The 26,190-nt window shown below is 44.9% G+C and overlaps 1 long non-coding RNA gene across 4 annotated transcripts in view; it reads left to right on the top strand.

The window, feature by feature from the left end:
- Nucleotides 1-26,190, top strand: part of LOC144341348 (uncharacterized) — a 44,111-nt gene that overhangs the window by 258 nt on the left and 17,663 nt on the right. The window contains exons 2-5 of one of the 4 annotated variants that reach the window (XR_013418224.1): nucleotides 745-876; nucleotides 2,000-2,057; nucleotides 20,581-20,681; nucleotides 22,234-22,423. This is a non-coding gene — a long non-coding RNA (uncharacterized LOC144341348). Of the gene's footprint in view, nucleotides 1-744; nucleotides 877-1,999; nucleotides 2,058-20,580; nucleotides 20,682-21,007; nucleotides 22,195-22,233; nucleotides 23,482-26,190 lie in introns of those variants that run through there. The other 3 variants (XR_013418225.1, XR_013418226.1, XR_013418227.1) reach the window with 3 other exon arrangements.

Raw genomic sequence — 26,190 nt, 5'->3', positions numbered from 1 at the left:
CGCGGGAGGGCCGGCCTGGCTGGGGAGGCCCGCGGCCGGGAGGGAGGGGCGGGGAGGGGCCGCCCCAGCGAGGGGCCCCGCCCTCGGGCCCGGGCGGCGGCGGGGGCGCCACTGCGGCGGGTGGGCAGCGCGTCCGCTCCCGCGCCTTCCCCGTGCGGTGCCAGGCGCCGGCCTCCCCCTCCTACCCGAGCGCACATGCTCGCCCTCCCCCGGCTGCGGAGACCAACCGGAGCCGCGCTGCCCCCCGCCCGCTCTCCCTCGACCAGCCTCCGGATGCAGCCCCCAGGGACCGAGGGGCCCGAGCGCCCATTTTAGAGCCCGGCAGATGTAGAGCCCGCGACATCCTGTATCTCCAGAGAGAGGCTAGGGGCCCTCTCCCCGCACCCGGGCTGTGGCAGTGGAGGAAACCCGGACCCCTTTAAACCTAGGCGCTTCACAGATGGACTTCGAGGGTCTAACGGCACCCCCTTTTCCCCCAGAACAGAAGGCAAAATCTTGTTGTACATACGTTTCTTCTTGGGAGAGTATTCGTGCATGGCTTTCATTAGAACCCCAAGAGGTTAATCACAGTGCCCTTTGGAAGGAGAACCCTAGAAACTTAACATCTTCCTCACACTAAGCTCCCTGGAAGGGCCTGAGATGAGGCCCTTCCCAGCCTCATCCCATCCCTGCCCTGGCCAGGTGCGGCAGGGAGGAGGATGACGCTGGTCTATGCTGACTCTCTGTCTCTCTCCTTTTAACTAGTTGGAGGAGGGCAGAGGGGGAAGGACCGCGTCCTGGAGGAACCCCAGGAGGAATTCTGAAATAATCTCCTGGAAAAAAAAATTAAAAAGACTTCTGGGGAAAATCCTTTCTTCGATGGATAAAGCCTTGGCAGTGAGTAAGGGTTGATTAGTCTCTAGACTGGGTGTCCTTCCAGGAGCCTGCAGCTGACCTAGGTTGTCCCTTCATCAGGTAGCCTCTGGCTCCTGGTGGGTTCTGTGTGGTCCCGCTCCTAAGGGAGCCAGGATCTGGTTCCTAGAGGCAGAACAGTAAGGCCCTGCGGTGTCACCTCTGCCCAGGTGTTCTAGTAGTGACAGGAGCCATGACACCATGTCCACTGGCCCACCAGGGGGACCAGGGCTGAAAAGACTGAGGAGGTATGTGGGCGGGTGTCCCCAAGACAACTTGGCATGAGGTGGGGCAACCAATTGATCTTGCAGGTACTGGTCCCATCTCACAGTGGCACCCCTGTATCTGCCCCATCCCTCCTTGGACAGTGAGCCCCAGAGAGGGGGGAGTCCCAGGGTCCCTCTGGCTCATCACTCTGTGGGTAATGACAAGTACTTATTTGATAGTGATGATGGGGGGCCTGCACAGTAATAATAAACTAAAAACTACCCTCTGGGGGAAAAAAAAAACACTAAACAAATCATAACCACAAGTTTTTGACTGAGTCTTCTCTGCCACTATCACAGAACTCCAGGAACCATAGAAGCTCAGAGTTGGAAGGAATAGCCTCCAACTGAGTCCCCTGTCCCCTCCCCATAACTGCCTTTGAATGCTTGCCAGTCCTGTTCTTGACTGACACCTCTAGTGCTGGGGACCTTGCATATTCCCGGGGCTCTGCTTGCAGTGTGGATGAGCTCTGGTTGTAGAAAGGGTCTCAGGCAAAATTGAAAATCTCCACCCTGTAACTGCTCCCCACGGCCCCACACAGAACAAATCTAATCGCTCTGTCATGTAAGTCCTTGACACCCAAAATGACCTTGCTCTAGTGATTTTGCTTCTCTAGCCCAAACACCTGAAATCCTTCCATAATTTCCCTAAATGGCGCTCCCCAACTACAGTACCTTGCTGTATACGTTAAATAATCTCTGGATTACTTATAATATCTAATACACTGTCAATGCTATGTAAATAGTTGTTATACTGTATTTTTTAGGGAATAATGACAAGAAAAAAGTCTGAACATGTTCAGTACAGATGAATTTTTTTCCGAAATATTTTTGATTTGCAGTTGGTTGAATTTACGGATGCAGAACCCGCAGAGACGGGGGCCACTGTACAGCAGTGAGGTACGTTCTGTAATGGGGCGGTTTGAGGGCCTGGAGAGATAAGTGTCTAATTCTGCCTGGGAAGGCTTCATGGAAGCGGTGACTTTTGAGCGGGGTCTGAAAGACAAGTCTATATGTGAAAAGGTTTTACTTATTATTGCTTTCTTCATCCCTTTCTCTGTCTCTTCTATTTTCCAGCATCACACACTGTCCACCTCCTCTAAGCATCTTTTCCAGATGAATTAATTCTATTAAATTCTCATTTCCAGCAAGACTCTCATCTACTCCTGTACTTCTACCCCATCTTCACAGGGCCAGGTATTACATTCCACGGACTGTTCCCTCCAGCCCCTACCAGGAGCCAGTTAAATCATGAGTTCCTAACGGCTGGTAGCATATTTACCTGTGTTCTAACTCCACCCCTTCTCATGTGCCTCACATAAAAGAATGCCTTGCAGATAGCAAGTCCTGGATAAATAGCTGGTGAGGTGAATTGTTTGCACAAAAATTATATAATTACTTTTGGCTTTACATTTACATGTCCTATCTCCAAGTTACAAGTTCCCCAAGGGCAGAGGCTATCCAGTCTTTCCTTTGTGCTGTGTATTCAAATGTCGGTTCTTAGTTGGGCACCTTGTGGTTACTCTTAAATTTGAAGGGCAAAACTTTACATCCTTCTTTAACTACTCTCTGATTTCCCCCTTATAAATTAGAAGGGAATTATCCCCCACCCTCACAAGCCATGGAAAGTGATCTGAGACTCCCAAATATGGAAATGTTGCATTAATTGGAATAAAGGATCTGTGGGAGTAAAGGGTTCTTAAGCTCTTGGAGACTGAAATCTATTTATTGCCTCAAGGGTTGGCTCTCCAGAAGCCTTTTTCTGACCTTCCTAGGCTCCCTCTTTGGGGCTCCCAATCTATCCTGGTGCTCATTCTCTGTTTAGTGCCGCCCTTCCAAGGCAAGGACCACAGGATTGGTTCATCACTGGGTGCCTGGATTTCTGACTCCTTGGTGAGAGGTGTTTATACTATGCTGAACTCTTGTGCTTTTTTTTTTTTTTTTTGGGGGGGATGGAGTCTTGCTCTGTTGCCCAGGCTGGAGTGCAGTGGCATGATCTTGGCTCACTGCAAGCTCCGCCTCCCAGGTTCACATCATTCTTCTGCCTCAGCCTCCTGAGTAGCTGGGACTACAGGCGCCCACCATCACGCCTGGCTAATTTTTTTATATTTTTAGTAGAGACGGAGTTTCACTGTATTAGCCAGGATGGTCTCGATCTCCTGACCTCATAATCCACCCGCCTCGGCCTCCCAAAGTGCTGGGATTATAGGCATGAGCCACCGCGCCCGACCTTTTATTTATTCTTTTATTTTTAATTTATTATTATTATTATTGGAGATGGAGTGTTGCTCTGTCACCCAGGCTGGAGTGCAATGGCGCAATCTCAGCTCACTGCAACCTCTGCCTCCCAGTTTAAAGTGATTCTCTTGCCTCAGCCTTCCAAGTGGCTGGGATTACAGGTGCATGCCACCAAACCTGGCTAATTTTTGTATTTTTAGTACAGACAGGGTTTCACTATGTTGGCCCATGGTGATCTGCCCATCTCAGTCTCCCAAAGTGCTGGGATTACAGGTGTGAGCCACCACACCCGGCTGAACTCCTATGCTTTATACTTGGAAGTTGAGAAGCAATAAATCACCTGCAGATCTTGGACCATCTATAGGTAATCTATGTCGTGGAAACACACAGGAGAAAGTAAGCAAACAATGAAATAAGATTTAGATACCCTTACCACTATCCTTTTACACGCATTACAGCTGCAGAAATTCCTTAGTGTATAAACCCATGTAGTGTATTTTGTTTTTGTTACTGTTTCTGTTAGAATTGAAAACCTTAAATATTTAAACAAGATATAAAGAGAAGAGGCCTGATTCTCATCAGCCTAGTGGGGAGTCACTGGGACTTGGGCTTGATTTCATGCTTAGCAGGATCCTCTTAGTGACCTGGAGCTGCCCTCTGTCCCTAGGGCCTTCTGGTTTCTGCTTCGCAGATTCTGCAGAGGCCAGGCAGGAGCAGTAGAGTGAAGTCTCCAGCTCAAGGTCATTAAGCACATCCTGCAGTTCCTCTGGCCATTCAGGGTCATGAAGCCAACCCTCCCCCATCTCCGGATTTTGTCTTGTCACTCCCTGTATGGTTGTTCTGCTGGCCAGAGTGTGGGGGTGGATTGGAAGGCTCTGTCTGAGGTTGGCATGGGGCAGATGGCAGATAGTTTGGTGCCAAGGACTATACCTGCATGGCCCAGCCATCCTAAGGCACATGAATGCAAATACAGCAGAGGTGGGTGTGTGTACAAAGAGCCTCCTTTACCAAATATCCGGATGAGCTACTTAGTGCTAGCCTGCCTGGAGGGTAAAGGGAGTGGTCACACAAGTGCCAAGAAAGGGAGGGACAGGAGGAGGTGAGATGACCCGGAAACATCTTAGAGTTAGACCAGTGGCCATAAACACCCTGGAGAAGTGTTGCCTAGTGTCTGGCATTTAGTTGGGGCTTACTAGGTGCTAGTGCTTAAAAGTGCTAGTTGAAGCTAGTCTAACAGACAGTTGGAAGGACCCCCTGAAATTAGTGCAACCAGCCAGGCATGGTGGCTCACGCCTGTAATCCCAGCACTTTGGGAGGCCGAGGAGGGCAGATCACCTGAGGTCAGGAGTTCAAGACCAGCCTGACCAACATGGAGAAACCCCGTCTCTACTAAAAATACAAAATTAGCTGGGCATGGTGGCACATGCCTGTAATCCCAGCTACTCAGGAGGCTGAGGCAGGAGAATCACTTGAACCCAGGAGGCAGAGGTTGCAGTGAGCCGAGATCACACCATTGCACTCCATCCTGGGCAACAAGAGTAAAACTCTGTCTCAAAAAAAAAATAAAATAAAATAAATAAATAAATGAATAAATAAATAAAATAAAGAAATTAGTGCAACTTCCCACTCAGAAATGGGATTCCACTTATAGCATCCCTGCAGGTAGCCACCTGGCCTCAGCTTGAGCACACCTAGGCTTGGAATCAGAGAATCTAGCCCAGGCTGTGAAATCAGTGAGAAGCCAACCCTCGGTTTCTTCGTTTCTTAAATGGGATGAATAAGAACCCCCTTACTGTGAGAAAATGTAGATAGTATGTAACACAGGAGCTAGTACACCAAGTTCCCAATACATTCTCACGGTTATTATTATTATTAACAACAACACAAACTGCCATCCTCATTTTGTGCACTAGAACAGTGGCTGGCAAAGCGTGTCCCTGGACCACCAGCAGCAGCATGTCTGGGGAACTTGTTAGAAATTCAGACTCTTGGTCTTGCCCCAGACTAGCTGAATTAGAAACTAGGGGTGAGGCTCAGTAACCTGTTTTGTTTTTGTTTTTGTTTGAGACAGAGTCTAGCTCTATCGCCTAGGCTGGAGTGCAGTGGTGTGATCTTGGCTCACTGCAGCCTCTGCCTCCTGGGTTCAAGCGATTCTCCTTCCTCAGCCTCCTGAGTAGCTGGGATTACAGGCGTGTGCCACCACGCCTGGCTAACTTTTCTATTTTTAGTAGAGATGGGTTTTCTTTTTTCTTTTTTTTTTTTTTTTTTTGAGACGGAGTCTTGCTCTGTCACCCAGGCTGGAGTGCAGTGGCCAGATCTCAGCTCACTGCAAGCTCCTCCTCTCGGGTTCACGCCATTCTCCTGCCTCAGCCTCCCGAGTAGCTGGGACTACAGGCACCCGCCACTTCGCCCGGCTAGTTTTTTGTATTTTTTAGTAGAGACGGGGTTTCACCGTATTAGCCAGGATGGTCTCGATCTCCTGACCTCATGATCCGCCCGTCTCGGCCTCCCAAAGTGCTGGGATTACAGGCTTGAGCCACCGCGCCCGGCCGAGATGGGTTTTCACCATGTTGGCAAGGCTGGTCTTGAAACTCCTGCCTTCAAGTGATCCATCCGACTTGGCCTCCCAAAGTGCTGGGATTACAGGTGTGAGCCACCATGCCCGCCAGTAATCTGTGTTTTAACAAGCCCTCCAGGGGATTGAGATGCAACTACAGTTTGAGAATCACTGCTTTAGAGCCACAAAGCAGAAGTCTAATTCCCATTCTACAGAGAGCCATTCACTATTGGAATACACTCTATGTTCTTCTCAAGTCTTATTCCTGACATCATCGTCTCTGCTTCCTTCAGCCATCTCTCATTTACCAAGTACTCCCTTGCTATTCTTATTGCACTGTCATGCCATGCTCTCATGGTCAGCGACCCTCTCAAATAGGATGGCTCCCAGCACTGCACCCAGGGCTCCCCAATGGTCTGAGCAGTGCACAGGGCAATGGGCTTGCTGCCTCCTCTTCTCTACAAATCCTGACAGCTATTTATTCAGTGTCCACTGCATGCCAAGCACATGACATACAGTATTTTTTAGTTTACTGTTTTGATTGAGGTTAAACTTACATGTATTAAAGTGCACAAGTCTTAAATAGCTTGATGAATTTTTATATGTGTACACATCTATGTGACCACCATCCACCTCAAGATATAGAACATTTCCAGCACCCATGCCAGAAACAGTAGTGTACTTGCTCCACATTATGTATGTGAGAGCAGTAGTTCATTCTTTTCATTGCTATGTAGTATTCCATTACATGGATATACCACAATATATTTTTCTCATCTACTGTTGATGGACATTCAGACTGTTTTCAGTTTGCAGCTACAATAAAGCTACTCTAAACATTTGTATGCTTATTTTTTGGTGGACAGAAGCTCCAATTCTATTCAGTTTATGTCCAGAAGTGAAATTACTATGTCACAGATAGGTTTGGTTTTAGCAGATGCAGCAAGACAGTTTTTCTTTTTTTATTTTTATTTTTTTTTTTTGAGACGGAGTCTCGCTCTGTCGCCCAGGCTGGAGTGCAGTGGCCGCATCTCAGCTCACTGCAAGCTCTGCCTCCCGGGTCTACGCCATTCTCCTGCCTCAGCCTCCCGAGTAGCTGGGACTACAGGCGCTCACCACCACACCCGGCTAGTTTTTTGTATTTTTTAGTAGAGACGGGGTTTCACCGTATTAGCCAGGCTGGTCTCGATCTCCTGACCTCGTGATCCGCCCGTCTCGGCCTCCCAAAGTGCTGGGATTACAGGCTTGAGCCACCGCGCCCGGCGACAGTTTTTCAAAGTGGTTGTTCCAGTGTACACTCCTACTAGAGTTTTAGTTCCTCATCCTTGTCAACACTTGGCATTGTCAGTCCTTCCCTCCCCTCTGCTCCTCTCCCCTCCCCTCCTCTCCGTTCCCCTGTAAGGGTACTAGTATCTCAAAGGTTTTCATTTGCATTTCCCTCATGACAAATATGGTTCAGTATCTCATCATATGCTTATTGGCAATTTGCACATCCTCTTTTTTGAAATATTCCTTTGAGTCTTCAGCCTACTTTTAAAATCGGGTTGTCTATCTCTTTGAAATTTATTTAGGAGTTCTTGATATATGCTGGATGTGAGTTCTTTGTCGGTTACATGTATTGTAAATACCTTTTCCTTGCCTGCACATACATTATTTTTTCCTTTTATCTTTAGTTTACACAGAATAATTGTACATACTTATGGGGTACAGAGTATTTTTTTTTATCTGCACAGTCTGAGGACAGGGGGTGATGTTCTGATACAGGTATAATGTATGTAATGTATGTAATGATCAAATTGGGGCAATAAGCATATCTATCATCTCAAATATTTATCATTTTTTTGTGTTGTGAACATTCAAAATCCTCTCTTCTAACTATTCAAAGATATACACTAAATTATTGTAAGCCATGTTCACCCTACAGTGCTACAGAACACTAGAACCTATTCCTCCCATCGAGCTGTAACTTTGTATCTATTAACCATCCTCACCCTATCCTCCCCATCCCCCTACCCTTATAAATCTCTAATAACCACAATCTTATCTCTATCTACTTCTATGAGCTCAATTTTTTAAGCTCCCACACATGAATGTAATCATGCTACATTTATGTTTCTGTGCCTGAACTTATTTCACTTACTAGAATGCTTTCCAGACTTATCATGTTTCTGTGAATAACAGAATTTCATTATTTTTCATGTTTGAATAGTATTCCATTGTGTATATAAACCACATTTTCTTTATTCATTCATCTGTTGATGTTCATTTAGGTTGAATCCATATCTTGGCTATTGTGAATAGAGCTTCAATAAACATGAGGATTCAGATAGCTCTTTGATGTACTGATTTTCTTTTCTTTGGATAAATACTCAGTAGTGGAATTGCTGGATTGTATGGTAGGTAGATCTATTTTTAGTTTTTTAAGGAACCTTCATACTATTTTCTATAATGGTTTTACTAATTTGCATTCTCACCCATAGTGTATAAGAGTTCCCTTTTTTCTGCCTTCTTACCAGCATTGATTTTTTTTTTATCATTTTAATGACAGCCATTCTAGCTGGGGTGAGATTATATCTTATTGCAGTTTTGATTTACATTTCCTTGATAATTAGTGATGCTGAGCATTTTTCCCTATATTTGTTTGGCCATTTTTATGTATCCTTCTGAGAAATGTCTATTTTTTTTTTATCCTTTGCCCACTTTTTAATTTTTTTTTTTCTGTCAAGTTGTTTGAGTTTCTTATATATTCTAGATATTAGTCCCTTGTTGGTGAATACTTTGCAAATGTTTTCCCCCTTTTTACAGGTTGTCTCTTCACTCTGTTGATTGTTTCTTTCACTATGCAGAAGCTTCTTCATTTTATATAGTCCCATTTGTCTATTTTTGTCTTTGTTCCCTATGCTTTTGAAGTCTTATGGATAAAATCATTGCCTAGACCAATGTCCTGAAGCATTTCCCCTATGTTTCCTTCTAGTAGTTTTGGATCTTATGTTTGAGTCTGTAATCCATTGAGTTGACTTTTATACATAGTGCAAGATGAGGGTCTAATTTCATTATTCTGCATATGAATATCTGATTTTCCCAGCACCATTTATTCTAGAGACTATCCTTTCCCAGGGTATGTTTATGGCAACTTTGTTGAAAATCAGTTGGCTGAAAATACATGGATTTATTTCTGGGTTTTCTATTCTGTTTCATTGGTCTATGTGTCTATTTTTATACCAATACCATGCTGTTTTGGTCACTATAGCTCTGTAGTATATTTTGAAGTCAGTGTCATGCCTCCAGCTTTCTTTCTTTTCTTTTTTTTTTTTTTTTTTTTTTTTTTTGCTCAGGATTGCTTTGGCTATTCAGGGTCTTTTGTGGTTCCATATGAATTTTAAGATTGTTTTTCTATTTCAGTGAAGAAGTCATTGGTATTTTGATACAGATTGTACTGGGTTTGTAGATTGCTTTGGGTAGTATGTTCATTTTACAATATTAATTCTTCTAATCCATGAGCATGAGATGTCTTCATTTTTTGGTGTCTCTAATTTCTTTCGGCAGTGTTTATGGTTTTCATTGTAGAGATCTTTCACTTCCTTGGTTAAATTTATTTCTAGGTATTTTATTTTATTGTAGCTACTATAAGTGAGATTGCTTTCTTGATTTCTTTTTCAGCTAGTTAATTATTGGCATATAGAAATACTACTGATTTTTGTATGTCGATTTTGTATCTGCAACTTTACTCAATTTATCTATCAGTTCCAAGAGGGGGTGTGTGTGTGTGTGTGTGTGTGTGTGTGTAGTCTTTTAGATTTTTCTCTATGTAAAATCCTGTTGTCTGCAAAGGGACAATTTGACTCCTGTTTTTCAATTTGGATACCCTTTGTTCCTTTCTCTTGCCTAACTGCTCTGGCTAGGACTTCCAGTACTAGTTGAATAAAAGTGATGAGGATAGACATCTTTATTTTGTTTTAGTTGTTAGAGGAAAGGGTGTCAGCTTTTCTTCATTCAGTATGATGTGAGCTGTGGATTTGTCATATATGGCCTTTATTGTATTGAGGTATGTTTCTTCTAAATCTAATTTGTTGAGAGTTTTTATCATGAGAATATGTAGAGTTTTTTAAATCCTGTTTCTGTACCTATCATCACATGGTTTTTGTCCTTTATTCTGTTGAAGTGATGTATCATGTTTATTGAATTGCAAATGTTGAACCTTTCTTGCATTCCTGGAATAAATCTCACATGATCATGGTGTATTATTACCTTTATGATGTGTTGTTGGATTCTGTTTGCTAATATTTTGTTGAGGATTTTTGCATCTATGTTCATCAGAGATATTGGCCCATAGTTGTCTTTTTCTGTTTTGTCCTTGTCTGGTTTTTGATATTAGGTAGGTATCAAATGCTGTCCTCGTAGAATGAGTTTGGAAGAATTCCTTCCTCTTTAATTATTTTGGAATAATTTGAGAAGAATTTGTGTAAGACCCCTCTCCCCTCTCCTTTTTTGACAGGATGTGGCTCTGTAACCCAGGTTTGAATGCAGTGGCATGATTGGTGCAGTCTTGCAATCTTGTTACCTATTATTGGTCTCTTCAGGTTTTCTTTTTGGCTCAATCTTGGTGGTTTATATATATTCAAGAATTTATCCATTTCCTCTAGGTTTTCCAATTTGTTGGCATATAGATGTTCATAATAGTTTCTAATGATTCTTTGTATTTCTGTGGTGTCAATTATGTCTCCCTTTTCATTTCTGATTTTTTTTTTTTTTTTTTAAGAGATGGAGGCTCGTTTTGTTGCCCAGACTGGAGTGCAGTGACTATTCACAGGCACGATCATCACACACTGTAGCCTCGAACTCCTGGCCTCAAGCGTTTTCGTGTCTCAGCCTACAAAGTTGTGGAACTATAGGCATGTGCCACCGTGCCTGGCTTCTGATTTTATTTATTTGGGTGTTCTCTTTTTCTTAGTCTAGCTAATGATTTGTCAATTTTGTTTATCTTTAGAAAAAACAAGTTTTCATGTTTTTCATCTTTTGGTACTATTTTTAGTCTCTATTTTGTTTAGTTCTGCCCTGATCTTTATTATTTCTTTGCTTCTACTAATTTTGGGTTCAATTTGTTTTTGCTTTTCTGGTTCCATGAGGAGCATCATGGGGTTGTTTATTTGAAACCTTTCTACTATTTAGATATAAGCATTTATTGCTATAAACATCTCTCCTAGTATTGCTTTTACTGCATCCTGTGGGTATTGGTATGTTGTGTTTCCATTTTCATGTTTCAAGACTTTTTTTATTTCCTTTTTAATTTCTTCATTGACCCAGTGATTGTTCAAGTATGTATTATTTAATTTCCATGTATTTGTATAGTTTCCAGGGGTCCTTTTGTTATTGATTTCTAGTTTCACTCCATTGTAGTTTGAGAAAATACTTGGTATGGTTTCAATTTCTTTCTTTTTTTTTTTTTTTTCATGGAGCTGGGGTCTCACTCTATGTTGTCCAGGCTGGTCTTGAGCTCCTGGGCTCAGGCAATCCTCTTGCCCCCCAAAGTGCTGGGATTACAGACATGAACCACCGTAGCTAGCCTGATATATATATATATTTTAGATGGAGACTTTCTCTGTTGCCCAAGCTAGAGTGCAGTTGCACGATCTTGGCTCACTGCAACCTCTGCCTCCCGGGTTCAAGCGATTCTCCTGCCTCAGCCTCCTGAGTAGCTGGGATTACATACGTACACCACCACACCCGGCTAATTTTTGTATTTTTAGTACAGATGGAGTTTCACCATGTTTGCCAGGCTGGTCTTGAACTCTAGACCTCAAGTGATCTGCCCGCCTTGGCCTCCCAAAGTGCTGGAATTACAGGCGTGAACCATCATGCCCAGCCTAGCCAGTCTGATTGTTTAATATTTATTGGACTTTATTTTGTGGCCTAACATATGGTCTATCTTGGAAAACATTCCCATGCATATACATTAACTTTAATCTTCACAATGGTCCTGTGAGGTAGGCATTATTATCCCTATTTTATGGAGAAGAAGACTGTGAGGCTCAGGAAAGCAGAGTAACTTCCCTAAAGTCACACAGCATAAGTAGCAAAGCTAAGTTTTGAGCCTGCGTTGCCTGACTCGAAAGTCTGGATCCTTCCCACGAGAATGTTCTGCCTCTCACATTCAACTCCAATACACACATCTAAGACTATTGCATAAGCTGATAGCTGTTAACATTTTCCCCCACAGAAAATGCAGTTGAACCAAGACTTCCTAACTTGTCTATGAGCAGTTGATTCTTTGAATCTAAGTACAGGACTTGATACATGTGGAATAACAGAAAGAACCTGGACCGTGGAGTGAGACAGGGTTAGACTTGAGTTCTGGCTACACACTTGGCTGTGCCAACTCAAGGCAGCTACCTTGACATTATAAGGCTGATTTTCTTCAACTGTAAAATGTCAATGTAGGATTACACGATAACACATGTGAAGCCTCTGTTAAAACACTCAGGGTGGCACTGCTCACACTTCTTAGTTGCCTTCCCCTGATCCAGAGTGTCAATTTTGGTTTGAGTTCCTCTCGTCCACGGGTGCACTTTTGTCTCCCATTCAGTCACGTAGCAAGGGGCTAGTCCTCCAGATGTTCTTGAGTAATCATGGCACCTCACATTCATATAGAATGGTTACTAATAGTCATCCAAATTATTATTTATTTTATTTTATTTTATTTTTTTTTTTTTGAGACGGAGTCTGGCTCTGTGGTCCAGACTGGAGTGCAGTGGCGTGATCTTGGCTCACTGCAAGCTCCGCCTCCTAGTCATCCAAATTATTGAGAAAAATATTGACCACAATGTACCAGTCTCCCACCCCACTTTTTCGTAATTAGTCTTTCCTTTGGAACTCAGCTAAGTTGTTCATTCTTCTGGGAGTGCTCCGCCCACCCAGAGCTGCCCCGGGTGCCTGCCTTTTGTTCTCTGCATCTCCTCACCACCTTCCCTTATGAAGAGCAGCTGAGGTGTCTGTAACCCGAATCAATACTGTATCAGCTCCTTGAGGATAGAGATTAGGTCACACAATTATCCTTACATCTTAGAGCGCAGCACCTGCCTGGTACATAGCTGGCATTCAGAAAATATTAGCTACATAAAAATGTGTTTAAGTATTATAACCTTGAGTTGATGAAACTCCGAGGCAAGAAATAGTATTTATTATACAGGATTTCATGAAAAATGTACAATGTATCGATCTCCAGTTCTCAGATTTGGCTATATATTAAAATCCCCTGGAAACATAGAAAAAGTCAGAATCTCTGGTTGGTGGAGTCCTGTGTTGGTATTTTGCAAAAGTTCCCAGGGCTTCCTAATGTGCAGCTAGGGTTGGAAACCACTGCTCCAGAAAATCCACATTTTACCACTGAAGAACTGCCTGCATATCCTGTACCATTTAGGCCCTGCACTAAAGTGCGTTTATTGAATTATACTTGGGCTTTGTGTCCAATTTGAGTAACCCTAGGATATAACTGTGTGACTCTTGTCACTGGAGGTATGGAGAGATGTTGTTGTCAATGGGTCCTCTTTATGAAGACACAACGAAGAGATACCTATTGGGCATCAGCACCAAAAAAAGGCCATGATCCTCCTGACCAACCAGTTCATGTTTATCTTATGGATTCCAGGAATCATTTAATTAACACTATTTTCCAGGTTTGTGGTAGCTGCTGCAAATCTCAAGATCAAAGCCATGGTCCATCTTTATCACTCATAAAGAATTTTGTGGTGTATGTGTTACACATTGACTTGGTTCCACTTTATTTTTTGTCTTTTTCTCTTCACCCTCTGATATGGTTGGGTCTGTGTCCCTACCCAAATCTCATGTCATATTATAATTCTCAATGTTGGAGGAGGGGCCTGATGGGAGGTGATTGGATCATGGGGGCAGACATCCCCCTTGCTGTTCTCTCAAGAGTGAGTTTTTATGAGATCTGGTTGTTTGAAAGTGTGTAGCACCTCCTCCTTTGCTCTCTTTTTCCTGCTGGCCATATGAAGATGTGCCTGCTTCCCCTTTGATTGTTTTCCACCATGATTTCCACCATGATTTCCACCTTCCACCATGATTGTTTTCTGAGGCCTCCCCAGAAGCAGAAGCCTGTATAGCCCACAAAACTGAGTCAATTAAACCTCTTTTCTTTATAAGTTACCCAGTCTCAGGTATGTCTTTATATCAGTGTGAGAATGGACGAACACACCCTCCTTTCCTGAACTTTTTCTACAATAAAGCTTTTTAATTGAGGTAATTCACATATCATAATATTCACCCTTTTAAAGTATACAGTGTACAGTGGTTTTTAGTGTATTTACAAGATTGTATAACCATCATTACTAATTCCAGAACATTTCCATCACCCTAAAAAGAAACTCCATACCCATTAGCAGTCACTTCTCATTCTGTCTTCCCCTCAACCTACTTTCTGTCTTTGTGGATTTGCCTGTTCTAGATATTTCATATCAATGGAATCATACAGTATGTGGCTTTCTGTGTCTGGTTTCCTGTACTTAGCATAATGTTTTCAAGGTTCATGCATGGTGTAGCACGTATCGGTACTTTATTCCTTTTTTATGACTGAATAGTATTCTACTGTATGGACATACCACATTTTGTTTATACATTCATCAGCTGTTGGACATTTGGGTTTCTACTTTTTGGCTGTTATGAATTATGCTGCTGAGAATATTCATGCACAAGTTTTTATGTGAATATGCTTTAGTTCTCTTGGGTACATACTAGTGGGGTGGTTCGCTGTGTCAGATAGTAACTCTGTGTTTAACTTTTTGAGACCCTTTCCTCATTTAAAGAAATGTTTTTATCTTGTAGTATAGTATGTATTTCTGTAAGCCACTACAGGTTCCTTTTTTTGGAATGAGGTGGCATATAAATAAATAAATAAAAAGTCACAAAGCACTCCCAAGCCATCTGTTTAATAATCTGTGCTTGAATGTTGCCAGGATTCTATATTGAGCCGTTTGGTCTATAGTTTCCAGAAATACCTTCTGTCTCCTGGTAAAAATCGGAATGTTTTCCTATCTCCAGTGTCCTCATGTATCTAGGTTGTTTTTCAGTCCTACCTGCAAGGGATTTCATGACTCCAGTGTCTCACCTGAATCGGGCCCCCAGAACTCATCTATGGCCACAAAAGCTCTCACCCTCCACCTTTGTAACTGTCTTGTGACACACTTAAAATTTTTTATATCAAAGTAATTCATGCACATGGTTAAAAATAAACTAGATCAGAAGAGCTTACAGTCCCCTACCTCATCCCTCCCACCTCTAGTCTTGCTCCCCAGAGGCAACTGCTTCTAACTCTTTTAGCTCTTTATTCTGGGAGTAACTTCCATATCTCTAAATAATATGCTAATGCCACTGTTCCTTGGTTTTTCAAGTTTAAACATCCTCTATTAATTTATAACTATCACAAATGAGGCGGGGCACGGTGGCTCATGCCTGTAATCCTAGCACTTTGGGAGGGTGAGGCAGGTGGATTGCCTGAGCTCAGGAGTTCGAGACCAGCCAGAGCAACGTGGTGAAACTGTCTCTACTAAAATACAAAAAATTAGCTGGGTGTGATGGCACGTGCCTGTAATCCCAGCTACTTGGGAGGCTGAGACAGGAGAATCCCTTGGACCCCAGAGGTGGAGGTTGCAGCCTAGGTGACAAAGCCAGACCCTGTCTCACACACACAAAACAATGATAATAATAATAATAATTTATAAAAAATGAGGATTTAGTTCACATATCTAATCCAAACAACCCTCCCCCCACCCTACTGTCAGTATATATAACTGTTCTTATTTAATTCCTCTAAATAAAATAAAAATAAATCTGTCAATTACCTCTGTTGCTTTAAGTGACTACATCTTTATTTTTCATCCCACTAGCTGTTGATAGTAGTTTTGACTCACTGTTTATAGGATAAAGATATCATCATTCCTACCTTTCCCTTTAGGCTGCCCTTCCCAACTTCTGTCTCCTGAACATTTACTTTTTTTCTTTTTTTTCTTTTTTTTGAGACAGAGTCTTGCTCTGTCACCCAGGCTAGAGTGCTGTGGCATGGTCTTGGCTCACTGCAACCTCCACCTCCTGGGTTCAAGTGATCCTTCTGCCTTAGTCTCCCAACTAGCTGGGATTACAAGCATGCACAATCACGCCCCGGTAATTTTTGTATTTTTAGTAGAGATAGGGTTTGGCCATGTTGGCCAGGCTGGTCTCGAACTCCTAACCTCAAGTGATCCACCAACCTCGGCCTCCCAAAGTGTTGGGATTACAGGAATGAGCCATCGCGCCCGGCACATTTACTTTAAATGTTCAATGTTGACAACATTTATGTTCTAATTTTCTCACCATAATTAGGTCTTCTGTGCTTTGCTTATCGGTTGTTTGTAATGTTTAAATCCAATAAATAGTGTTCACATTTTGTGACAATGTAAATATTGTTTATTACAGAGCCACACAATGTCCTGTGATGAATTTTCTTTCATTTCTTCTAGTTTTTCATAAGAGTTTCGAATTGCCTTTTTTCTTTCTTCTTCTTTCCCTTCTCTTTTTTCTCTCTCTCTGTCTCTCTCTCTTTCTTAGACAGAGTCTCACCATGTCACCCAGGCTGGACTCAAGCCATCTTTCTAAGTAGCTGGGATTACAGACAGGTGCCACCATGCCAGGCTTATTCTTTAATAATGCCCTTGTTATTTATTCAAGTCTGCTCCCGCCTTTCCATCTAATGAGTAGAGGTGCCTTATTTCTCAGGACTGGTTACACAGAGCCCTCTGTCCTTCCGCCACACAGGTGTAGGTGTTGGCCTGGGGCAGCCCTCCCTCCTTCCCTCCTTTTCTTCCTTTCTTCTACTTGTTTCTTCTTTGTTTATGCTCTCATTTTGCTGCACCACATCTTTAATTTCTCAAGGAGTGTGTGGTATATAGGTTTACTGAGTCCCTCGTGTCTGAAAGTATCATTGCTCCACCCTCACACTTGAATAGTAATTTGGACAGATATAGAATTCTTGGTTGAAAATTGCTTTGGTCATCGAATATTGAAGGCATAGTTCTAGCCTTTGCTGGTGAGAATTTTGAGGCCAGTCTGATGCATATATATATATAGATATATATACAGAGAGAGAGAGGCAAATATATATACACGCACATATATATATATATATTTTGTTGTTGTTGTTGTTGTTGTTTTTTGAGACGGAGTTTTGCTTTTGTTGCCCAGGCTGGAGTGCAATGGTGAGATCTCAATTCACCACAACGTCTGCCTCCCAGGTTCAAGTGATTCTCCTGCCTCAGCCTCCTGAGTATCTGGGACTACAGGCATGTGCCACCATGCTCAGCTAATTTTGTATTTTTAGTAGAGATGGGGTTTCTCCATGTTGGTCAGGCTGGTCTCGAACTCCTGATCTCAGGTGAAACACCCTCCTTGGCCTCCCAAAGTGCTGGGATTAAAGGCATGAGCCACCATGCCCAGCCTCTGATGCCTATATTTTTAGAGGTACCCTTTCTTTTTTCTTTCTTTTGTTACCTCTAAGGAAATTTTTAGGTAACCTTTCTTTCTTTCTTTTTTTACCTCTAAGGAAATTTTTAGGATCTAGATATACTATCATTTAGATATACAACTAATTCTCTTACCTTCCAACACCTTCTAATGACTTTTTTATTTCTGTGATCCTATCTTTAATTTCCAGTAGTTCACACTTACTCTCTGATTACTGCTTTTCATAGTATCCTGTCCTTGTTTAGGGATGTAACACCTCTCCAATCTATCTGAGAATGCCTGAAATATTTAAAATGTTCTTTTGTCTTCCGTTTCCTAAATTATTTCTCTTTCTTATGGAGCACTGCCCTGACCACCACCGCCATTTATCCTTGTCTCTTTTTCATGTTAAGGTCATTTTTCAATGTCTGACGATCTTTGTCTTTTCATATTTAAGAGTGAGCCAGCCTGGTCAGCTGGCAGATTTCATTTTATTTTCTTTCTTTCTTTCTTTCTTTCTTTCTTTCTTTCTTTCTTTCTTTCTTTCTTTCTTTCTTTCTTTCTTTCTTTCCTCTTTCTTTCTTTCTTTCTTCTTTTCTTTTCTTTTGTTTTCTTTTGTTTTCTTTTCTTTTCTTTTCTTTTCTTTCTTTTTTGGAGTCTCACTCTGTTGCCCAGGCTGGAGTGCAGTGGTGCGATATTGGATCATTGCAAACTCTGCCTCCTGGGTTCAAGCGATTCTCCTGCCTCAGCCTCTCGAGTAGCTGGGATTACAGGCGTGCACCACCACACCTGGCTAATTTTTTGTATTTTTTTTGTAGAGACAGTGTTCCACCATGTTGGCCAGGCTGCTCTCGACCCCCTGACCTCAGGTGATCCACCTGCCTTGGCCTCCCAAAGTGCTGGGATTGCAGGTGTGAGCTACTGTGCCCGGCCCATGAATGGAAAATTTCAATTCCCTTTTAATGTGTATGTTTTATCTTTTTCAGAATGGTCATTCTCCTAACATAGGAGAATGAAACAAATTGAGAGTTTCATCGTCATAATGAATATCTCTCCCTGTGTGAAACAGAGGTTCCTGAAATCTGAGAGCCTCCTTCCTTCTCTGTTGCGCTCTTTTTTTGTTTGTTTGTTTTGTTTGAGAAAGTGTTTTGCTTTGTTGCCTGGGCTGGGGTGCAGTGGCGTGACCACTGCTTACTACACCCTCCACCTCCCTGGCTCAGGTGATCTTCCAGCCTCAGTCTCCTGTGTGGCTGGGACCACAGGCACCGCACCACCACACCTGGCTAAATTTTGTATTTTTTATACAGACAGGGATCGCCTTTTTTGCCCAGGCTGGTCTTGAACTCCTGGGCCCAAGCAATCCTCCTGTCTTGGCCACCCAAAGTGCTGGGATAACCGATGTGAGCCACCACGCCCAGCTTGTTGGGCTACTTTAGTTTCTGACTTCAGATGCAGCTTCCCACTCGTCCGTGTCAGAGACCTTTGCTTCCTCATCTCCAAATGCCAGTTATGTCTGTGTCCTGTCAGTTCTAAGTCTGGCATGTTCCTTGGATTCAGGGCTCCAGCTTCTTCTACTGCCTTAGTCCAGTGGTTCTGGCCCACAGTTCAGTTCCAGGCGATTTATCCTGTACGACTGTAGCAGCTTCCTAGCTGGTCCCTGCCGACCCTCCCCTAAACCAGCCTTACTGCCTCTAAATTCAGACTTGCTTGTGTCCCTCATTTACAGCAAAAGAAGGACATTTTAAAGCAATTAACATCACTTCTATGGAGAGCTATTTGGCAATATCCACCAAAATTATAACTGTCCCTGCCCTTTGACCTGCAATTTCACTTCCAGGAAGTTATCCTGCATACAGAGTTGTACATGTAAAACATGACATATGTACCAAGTTATTTATTGCAGCACTGTTTATAAAAGCAAGAGATTATAGAGTGGGCGTGGTGGCGTGATCACAGCTCACTGCAGCCTCCATCTTGCTGGAAGATGGAAGGTGATCCTCCTACCTCAGCCTCCCAAGTAGCTGGGACCACAGGCATGTGCCATTATGCCCAGCTAATTTTTGTATATTTTGTAGAAATTAGGTTTTGCCAGGTTGCTCAGGCTGGTCTTGAACTCCTGAGCTCAAATGATCTACCTGCCTTGGCCTCCCAAAGTGCTAGGATTACAGCTTGAGCCACCATGCTGGCCCCTATGTTTATTTTATCTTATGTAAAAATGCAGATTCACTGAGCTAGATGAGTGCATAGGTGACTCTACCCACCTCTACCCACCTCTCACACGTGAAGCGCTGATCAAAGACTCAAAAGAATGCAACCATTCGCCTCTTATCTCCCCATGCCTTTTAAAAATTTCTTCCTCTTTCGCCAACATCCACCCTTTCTTCTTTAAATATTGAAGCCCTCAAAATCATCTTTGGAGACAGGCACAGATCTGTCTTCTGGGCATGCATCCTTAACCTGGCGAAAATAAACCTCTAAATTAATTGACACCTGCCCTAGAAAATTCTTGGTTCACAAAAGCATTAAAATATTAACTAGCAGTGGTTATTTATAGGTAGTTGGCATACGAGTGATTTTAATTTTCTTTATCCTATTTCTGTTTCTCCCTCAATTTTTGTATGATAAACATATCAATTCTAATAATCAGAAAAAAAAATAATGGATGCTGCCCTTCTCCACATGGTGCACAGGACCAAGCTCAGTGTCTTCAATGCATTTCCATCCTCCTCCCCTATCATTTCCCAACCTCCCCCAGCACAGCAGGATCGGTGGTTTCTGAACATGGCCCCTTGGTTGTTCTCCTCTGTCCTGCAGAAATGCGAACTAGCCTCCACTGTGCAGCTCGTATGTCACCCCCTTCCAGATAGAATCAGCGGCTCCTTCCTTTGTGCCCATGTAGCCAACTGTTTCCCAATGACCTGGCTTCCTGGTGGGTGTGGACCTTGTCTTCTTTGCCACCTGGGATGGCCCCCGCCTTGACTCATGGGGTGTGCCAAGTGCTGGCAAATGCAGGCCGAATGACCACAAGCCCTTGTTGCTTCCTCCACCTTCTGTGAGACAGCTGGGTTACGAGAGTCCGAGTTGGCCACAGGCGTCTCTTCACCACGGTGTCTCCTTTCTGTGCATCACTGTTTTCAGGGTGTTCTGCCAGACGTGCTGTGGTGCTTGTTCTCCACTTGGGGGGCCCTCGACTCAGCAGCATCCTTCAGACAGAGCTGCATCTTCCAAACCAAGGATGGGTACTGACCAACCCCCAGAGGTCTAGCTGGAGGAGAAGGGGCTCCCGGGACGGCTGGTTGGCCTCAGGAGAGGGGCAGGAGGAGGGCTTTTTCTCACATCCCATCAGTAATCTTGGAGAAAGTGGGGCTGGGAGCCCAGGTAACACGTTTGTCCTGACACTTCCACTCCCTCCTGGGAACCTTCCAAGTCTCCTTGCCTGCACCTGTCCAGAAGAAAATTGGGCAGGAGGGGAGGAGACAGGAGCAGAGGAGTGACTGAAGCAGGGCCCAACCCCAATCTGTCTCTTTTCCTCTCAGAGGATTTGAGATGTTTCCTTGCCTTTTAGCAGATTCATGGAGAAGAGCATAGCTGGCCGAGAATCCCATTCCTTCCCAGTTTCTCAGCATGCAAAGATCCTGTAATTCACAGACTGCCTGCACCCATCTCTTACCCAAGCCCTGCCCCCAGTCCACATGGAAGTTGAACCTAAAGGAAATATTGGGGTGTTTTGTTTTGTTTTGTGTTTGTTTTTGAGATGGAGTCTCACTCTGTTGCCAGGCTGCAGTGCAGTGGCATCATCTTGGCTCACTGCAACTTCTGACTCCCTAGTTCAAGGGATTCTCCTGCCACAGCCTCCCAAATAGTTGGGATTACAGGCATGTGCCACCACGCCCAGCTAATTTTTGTATTTTTAGTAGAGATGGGGTTTCACCACGTTGGCCAGGATGGTCTTGAACTTCTGACCTCAGGTGATCTGCCCACCTTGGCCTCCCAAAGTGCTGGGATTACAGGTGTGAGCCACCACACCCGGCCGGTTTCTTTCTTTTTTTTTTTTTTGAGATGGAGTCTTGCTCTGTCACCCAGGCTGAAGTGCAGTGGCATGATCTTGGCTCACTGCAACCTCCATCTCCTGGGTTCAAGTAATTCTCATGCCTCAGCCTCCCGAGTAGCTGGGATTACAGGTGTGCACCATCACACTTAGCTAATTTTTGTATTTTTAATAGAGGCGGGGTTGCACCATGTTGGCCAGGCTGGCCTTGAACCGATCTCAAGTGCTCTACCCACCTTGGCCTCCCAAAGTGCTGGGATTACAGGTGTGAGCCACAATGCCCTGGCTGAACCTAAAGGAAATGGAAGAGAAGAGCAAGCCGTGTGCAGTGGCTCATACCTGTAATCCCAGCACTGTGGGAGGCCAAGGCAGAAGGATTCCTTGAGCCCAGGAGTTAGAGAGTAACCTGAGCAATATATTGAGATCCCGTCTCTACAAGTAGTAAAATAATTGGCCAGGCATGCTGGGGCACACCTGTAGTTGTAACTACTCAGGAGGCTGGGGTGGGAGGATGGCTTGAGCCCGGGATGTCAAGGCTGCAGTGAGCCAGGATTTCGCTACTGCACTCCAGCCTGGGCAATAGAGTGAGGCTCTGCCTCAAAAAAAAAAAAGAGAAGAGCAAGTGTTGAATTCCTTTCATGTCCATCTATGCTTTCTCTTAAGCCTTGGTTTAAGAGATACTAATAAAGATGCTTCCTAATCTGGCTGCCGTTGCTTTCATCCTCATCCTTATATCCTAGCAGATTTACCAAGAGGATAAATCCCAGCTGGAAGACTTGGACGTCTGGCTCCATTTTCGCCATCATCTCCAGATTAGGGCAGCCAGGGGGAAACTTGGACGTGGAGGGCACACAGCCCTCCACAGACACAGACAACTATGAAGTCAACTATTAAAAGACTCCCCATGCATAAAATCCTTCCATTAATAGTCAATAATGGCTTAATATGTGTGACATATTTTGAGGGCTTTTCCCCTGTCAGGGAAGTGGGTACGTTTTTTATATCTCCATATTACACATAAGAAAACTGAGGCACAGAGAGGTGAAGTAAGTGGCCCAAGGTCGCTCAGCTAGCAAGTACTCTAGCCAGGATTTGAGCCCTCTGGCTCTAGAACCTATGCCCTTAACCACAAGGCTATCCTGCCAGGGCTATACTGTCTTCTTCAGGGTCTTGTGAGGCACAGCTTGAGCTCTGACCCTCTTTGGGTACCCTGGGCCACCCCATGAGTCCAGAGTCTGATTTTGAACTCTAACCAGCCACCCCACCCCAGCCCTTGGCTCCCCAGCAAAGTGATGTGGGTCTGCTCCAGCTCGAGGCTACTAGGAGCCCATTGATGGCATTGCCTAGAGCCACATCATGCAGAATGAGCTCCTTCCAGCACAAGCCCGCGCTGTTCATTTGGAGCTGCGGCATGTCACTAGGTCCTCGTGGTGATGCTGGGAAGTGGACTAGAGTATCCCATTTGGCATGTGAGGAATTGAGCTCCGTGAGGTTAAGTCACTGGCCCAGAATCACAGAGTAGCCAAGCCAGGATTCAAACCCAGACCTCCACATGCCACATGCAGCTCTCCTTTCACAAATCCGCAGCTGCACCCCAGGGATTCCTGGCTGACAAATGTAGTTTGGGTGTCTTACCATGGTCTTTAACCCGCAGGACCCAAAGCTACAGCGTTCCCAGTTCCTTTCCTTCCCAGACTCTCAGGAAACCGCTTCTCAAACTTCTACTTGCTACAAAATTGCTTGAGGAGAGTATTTAAAATGCAGATTCCCAGAGTTCATCCCCCAGGGATTCTGACTTTGGAGGTCTGGGTAGGGTCCAGGACTCTGCATTCTTAGCAAACCCTCAGATAATTCTGAAACAGGAGGGTCCTGATGCACCCATCTCTGAGAAACTTGCTTTACCCATCTGAGCGGTATCTGTCCCAACCCCTTACTCATGGCAAGGGGCCCATAAACCTCTGAGGGATGAATAAATGTTCCGGTGTGTTTCAGGTTTCTCTTTTGGGGGTTGAAAATGTTATAAAGTGCAATGGGAGATTTTCTAGGCAGAAGATGGGTCCTTTGCCTTCTGAGAGCCTGGGCTACTTCTCCTGGGTTTCACTCCATAGGCGAAGGTGGAGTGAGGGGTGAGGGCCACCCCTTGAGGGCTCAGCAGGGCCCTGGGCTGCGCCTGTGTTTTCAGACCAGGTTGTTGCTCTTTTGGCTGAAGTCATAAAACAGAGTCCCGGGTGGGTGCAGTGGCTCATGCCTGTAATCTTAGCACTTTGGAAGCTGAGGCAGCCGGATCACCTGAGGTCAGGAGTTCAAGACCAGCCTGGTCAACACAGTGAAACCCCGTCTCTATTAAAAATACAAAAATTGGCCAGGCGTCAAATGAGGAGCACCTCTCTCTGGCCGCCACCCTGTCTGGGAAGTGAGGAGCGCCTCTGCCCCGCTGCCCACTGTCTGGGAAGTGAGGAGTTCCTCTGCCCCGCTGCCCACTGTCTGGGAAGTGAGGAGCGCCTCTGCCCCGCTGCCCACTGTCTGGGAAGTGAGGAGCGCCTCTGCCCCGCTGCCCACTGTCTGGGAAGTGAGGAGCGCCTCTGCCCCGCTGCCCACTGTCTGGGAAGTGAGGAGCGCCTCTGCCCGGCCCCCGCATCGTCTGGGATGTGAGGAGCACCTCTGCCCAGTCTGCTGTGCAGCCCTCCAAGTGTGACATGACAGCCTTGTGTGTGATACTTCTGCCCTCCCCAAATTTGCATTTTTGACATTAAAGTTTACTTTTTAATTAAAAGTTTTAAATTGGAGAATAAAAACAAAAAATTAGCCGGGTGTGGTAGCACATGCCTGTAATCCCAGCTAACTGGGAGGCTGAGGCAGGAGAATTGCTTGAACCTGGGAGATGGAGGTTGCAGTGAGCCAAGATCACGCCACTGCACTCCAGCCTGGGTGACAGAGCAAGACTCTGTCTCAAAAAACAACAGAGCCCCAAGGCAGTGTTTCTCAACCTGTGCCCCAGCAGCTTCCGAGTCACCTGTTATTTGTCAAAGATACAGATCCCTGCCCCCAACTCTGATTTGTTAAATTAGGATGAGGAAGAGGGGACAGGGCTCAGAAATCTGCACTCTCAGCTGGCACCCCAGTCATCACTTATGCACATGAATACTTGAGAAATTCTGTCATAGAACATGGACTTTGGAGTGTCACAGACCTGGGTTCCAGTCCCAGCTCTGCCACAAAGTAGCTGTGTGGTCTGGAGCAATCTCAGCCTCTGTGAAACTCAGTTTCCTCATCTATAAGAAATGGGTTACTACACAAGCTTATTGGTCTTGCTGTGAGTTGATCCTCACAAGACCAATCAAACCATGAGGAAATGTACGCAAAGCACCTCGGAGAGATGGCGTCCCCGGTCTAGTGGTAAAGAGAGGGATGCATAGAGGAATACTTTCCCTGGGAGGAAAGAGCTGGGAGCGCTGAGCATTGCCCACCCACTGGCAAACACTGACCTGCTCCAAAACAATTCTGACTTTCCATTTCCTCTGTGGGGAGCTCAGTGAAGCTTTCAAAGGTGACTAGGTCCTTTCCCATACTCAGGTGTGAGCCATCCCAAGTTCCAAGTTGGGGTCAGGTGTTGTAAACAAACTATAATACAATTTTGACTCCCTCCACACTTCCAGCTGAGCCCTCCATCCACTGCCCCACCTGCCATTTCCCCTCCACGTGACATTTCCAGATCCCTCACTGGGTGGCAGGCCCAGTCTGAACGGCCCTCTTGGCAAACCATGGGTCTGCCAAGGTCCCTGGGACCTTTAGCCTCAAAGTCAGGAGTTTCCAAGTCCTTCCTTCTCTTTGGCTCTCCCAGTCTGGCCATCCTAAGAAATGCCAGCGCTTTTAAAAAGTTTCGGCCATTCGTAACGGGTTAGTCCACTCCGGAAACATTCCCCAGCTCTGCTGACAGCTTGCCAGGCGACTTGGTGACGTGCTGCTCTCAGCGCATACAATGGGCATGGGAGAACAATGCCGAGGAGAAAAACATCCCGCCCGCGCGGCCCTGGGCTCACATCCTCCTAGGACCCCGCCCCTACATGGGGGGGTGGGGAGGGTAGAGAGAGGGGCTAGAGGACAACTCTGAGAGCAAGCAAGGGAGGGGAAGAGGAGGAGCTCACCCAAATTTCCCCGCTTGGCTGCATTCTGAACCAGTTGGGTGAGTCAGATTAGAAGTCAAATCTGCTTATTCTGGCTCTCCTGCCAGCCCTGGGGCCACTGCTCACTGCCCTGATGCTGAAACGGATTAAAACCTGAGCTGGCAAATAAAGCAGTTCAGAGTCACTGACCTATGGTGCACAGGGTTGGGGCAGGGGTGTGCCTGATAGGAGGCCAACTGTTGCCACTTAACCAACCATGTGCAAGGAGTTCAAAATCCCAAAGCCTCAGTTTCCCCATCCACTGAATTGGGGAAATCGTGCATGCTCTGTCTCCCTCACAGAAGGTGAGGCAACAAGGGCTACTGGGCATGAAAGCATTTTCGTAATTACTAAAAATATTAGCCAGGTGCGGTGGCTCATGCCTATAATTGCAGCACTTTGGGAGGCTGAGGCAGGTGGATCACTTGAGGTCAGGAGTTCGAGACCAGGCTGACCAACATGGTGAATCCCTGTTTCTACTAAAAATGCAAAATTGGCCAGGCGTGGTGACATGCACCTGTAATCCCAGCTACTTGG

This window comes from Macaca mulatta, chromosome 1 (assembly GCF_049350105.2).
Source record: "Macaca mulatta isolate MMU2019108-1 chromosome 1, T2T-MMU8v2.0, whole genome shotgun sequence".
NCBI classification, from domain to species: Eukaryota; Metazoa; Chordata; class Mammalia; order Primates; family Cercopithecidae; genus Macaca; species Macaca mulatta.
Note: the sequence above shows the minus strand (reverse complement) of the source record. Positions and strands in the feature narration are given on the sequence as shown.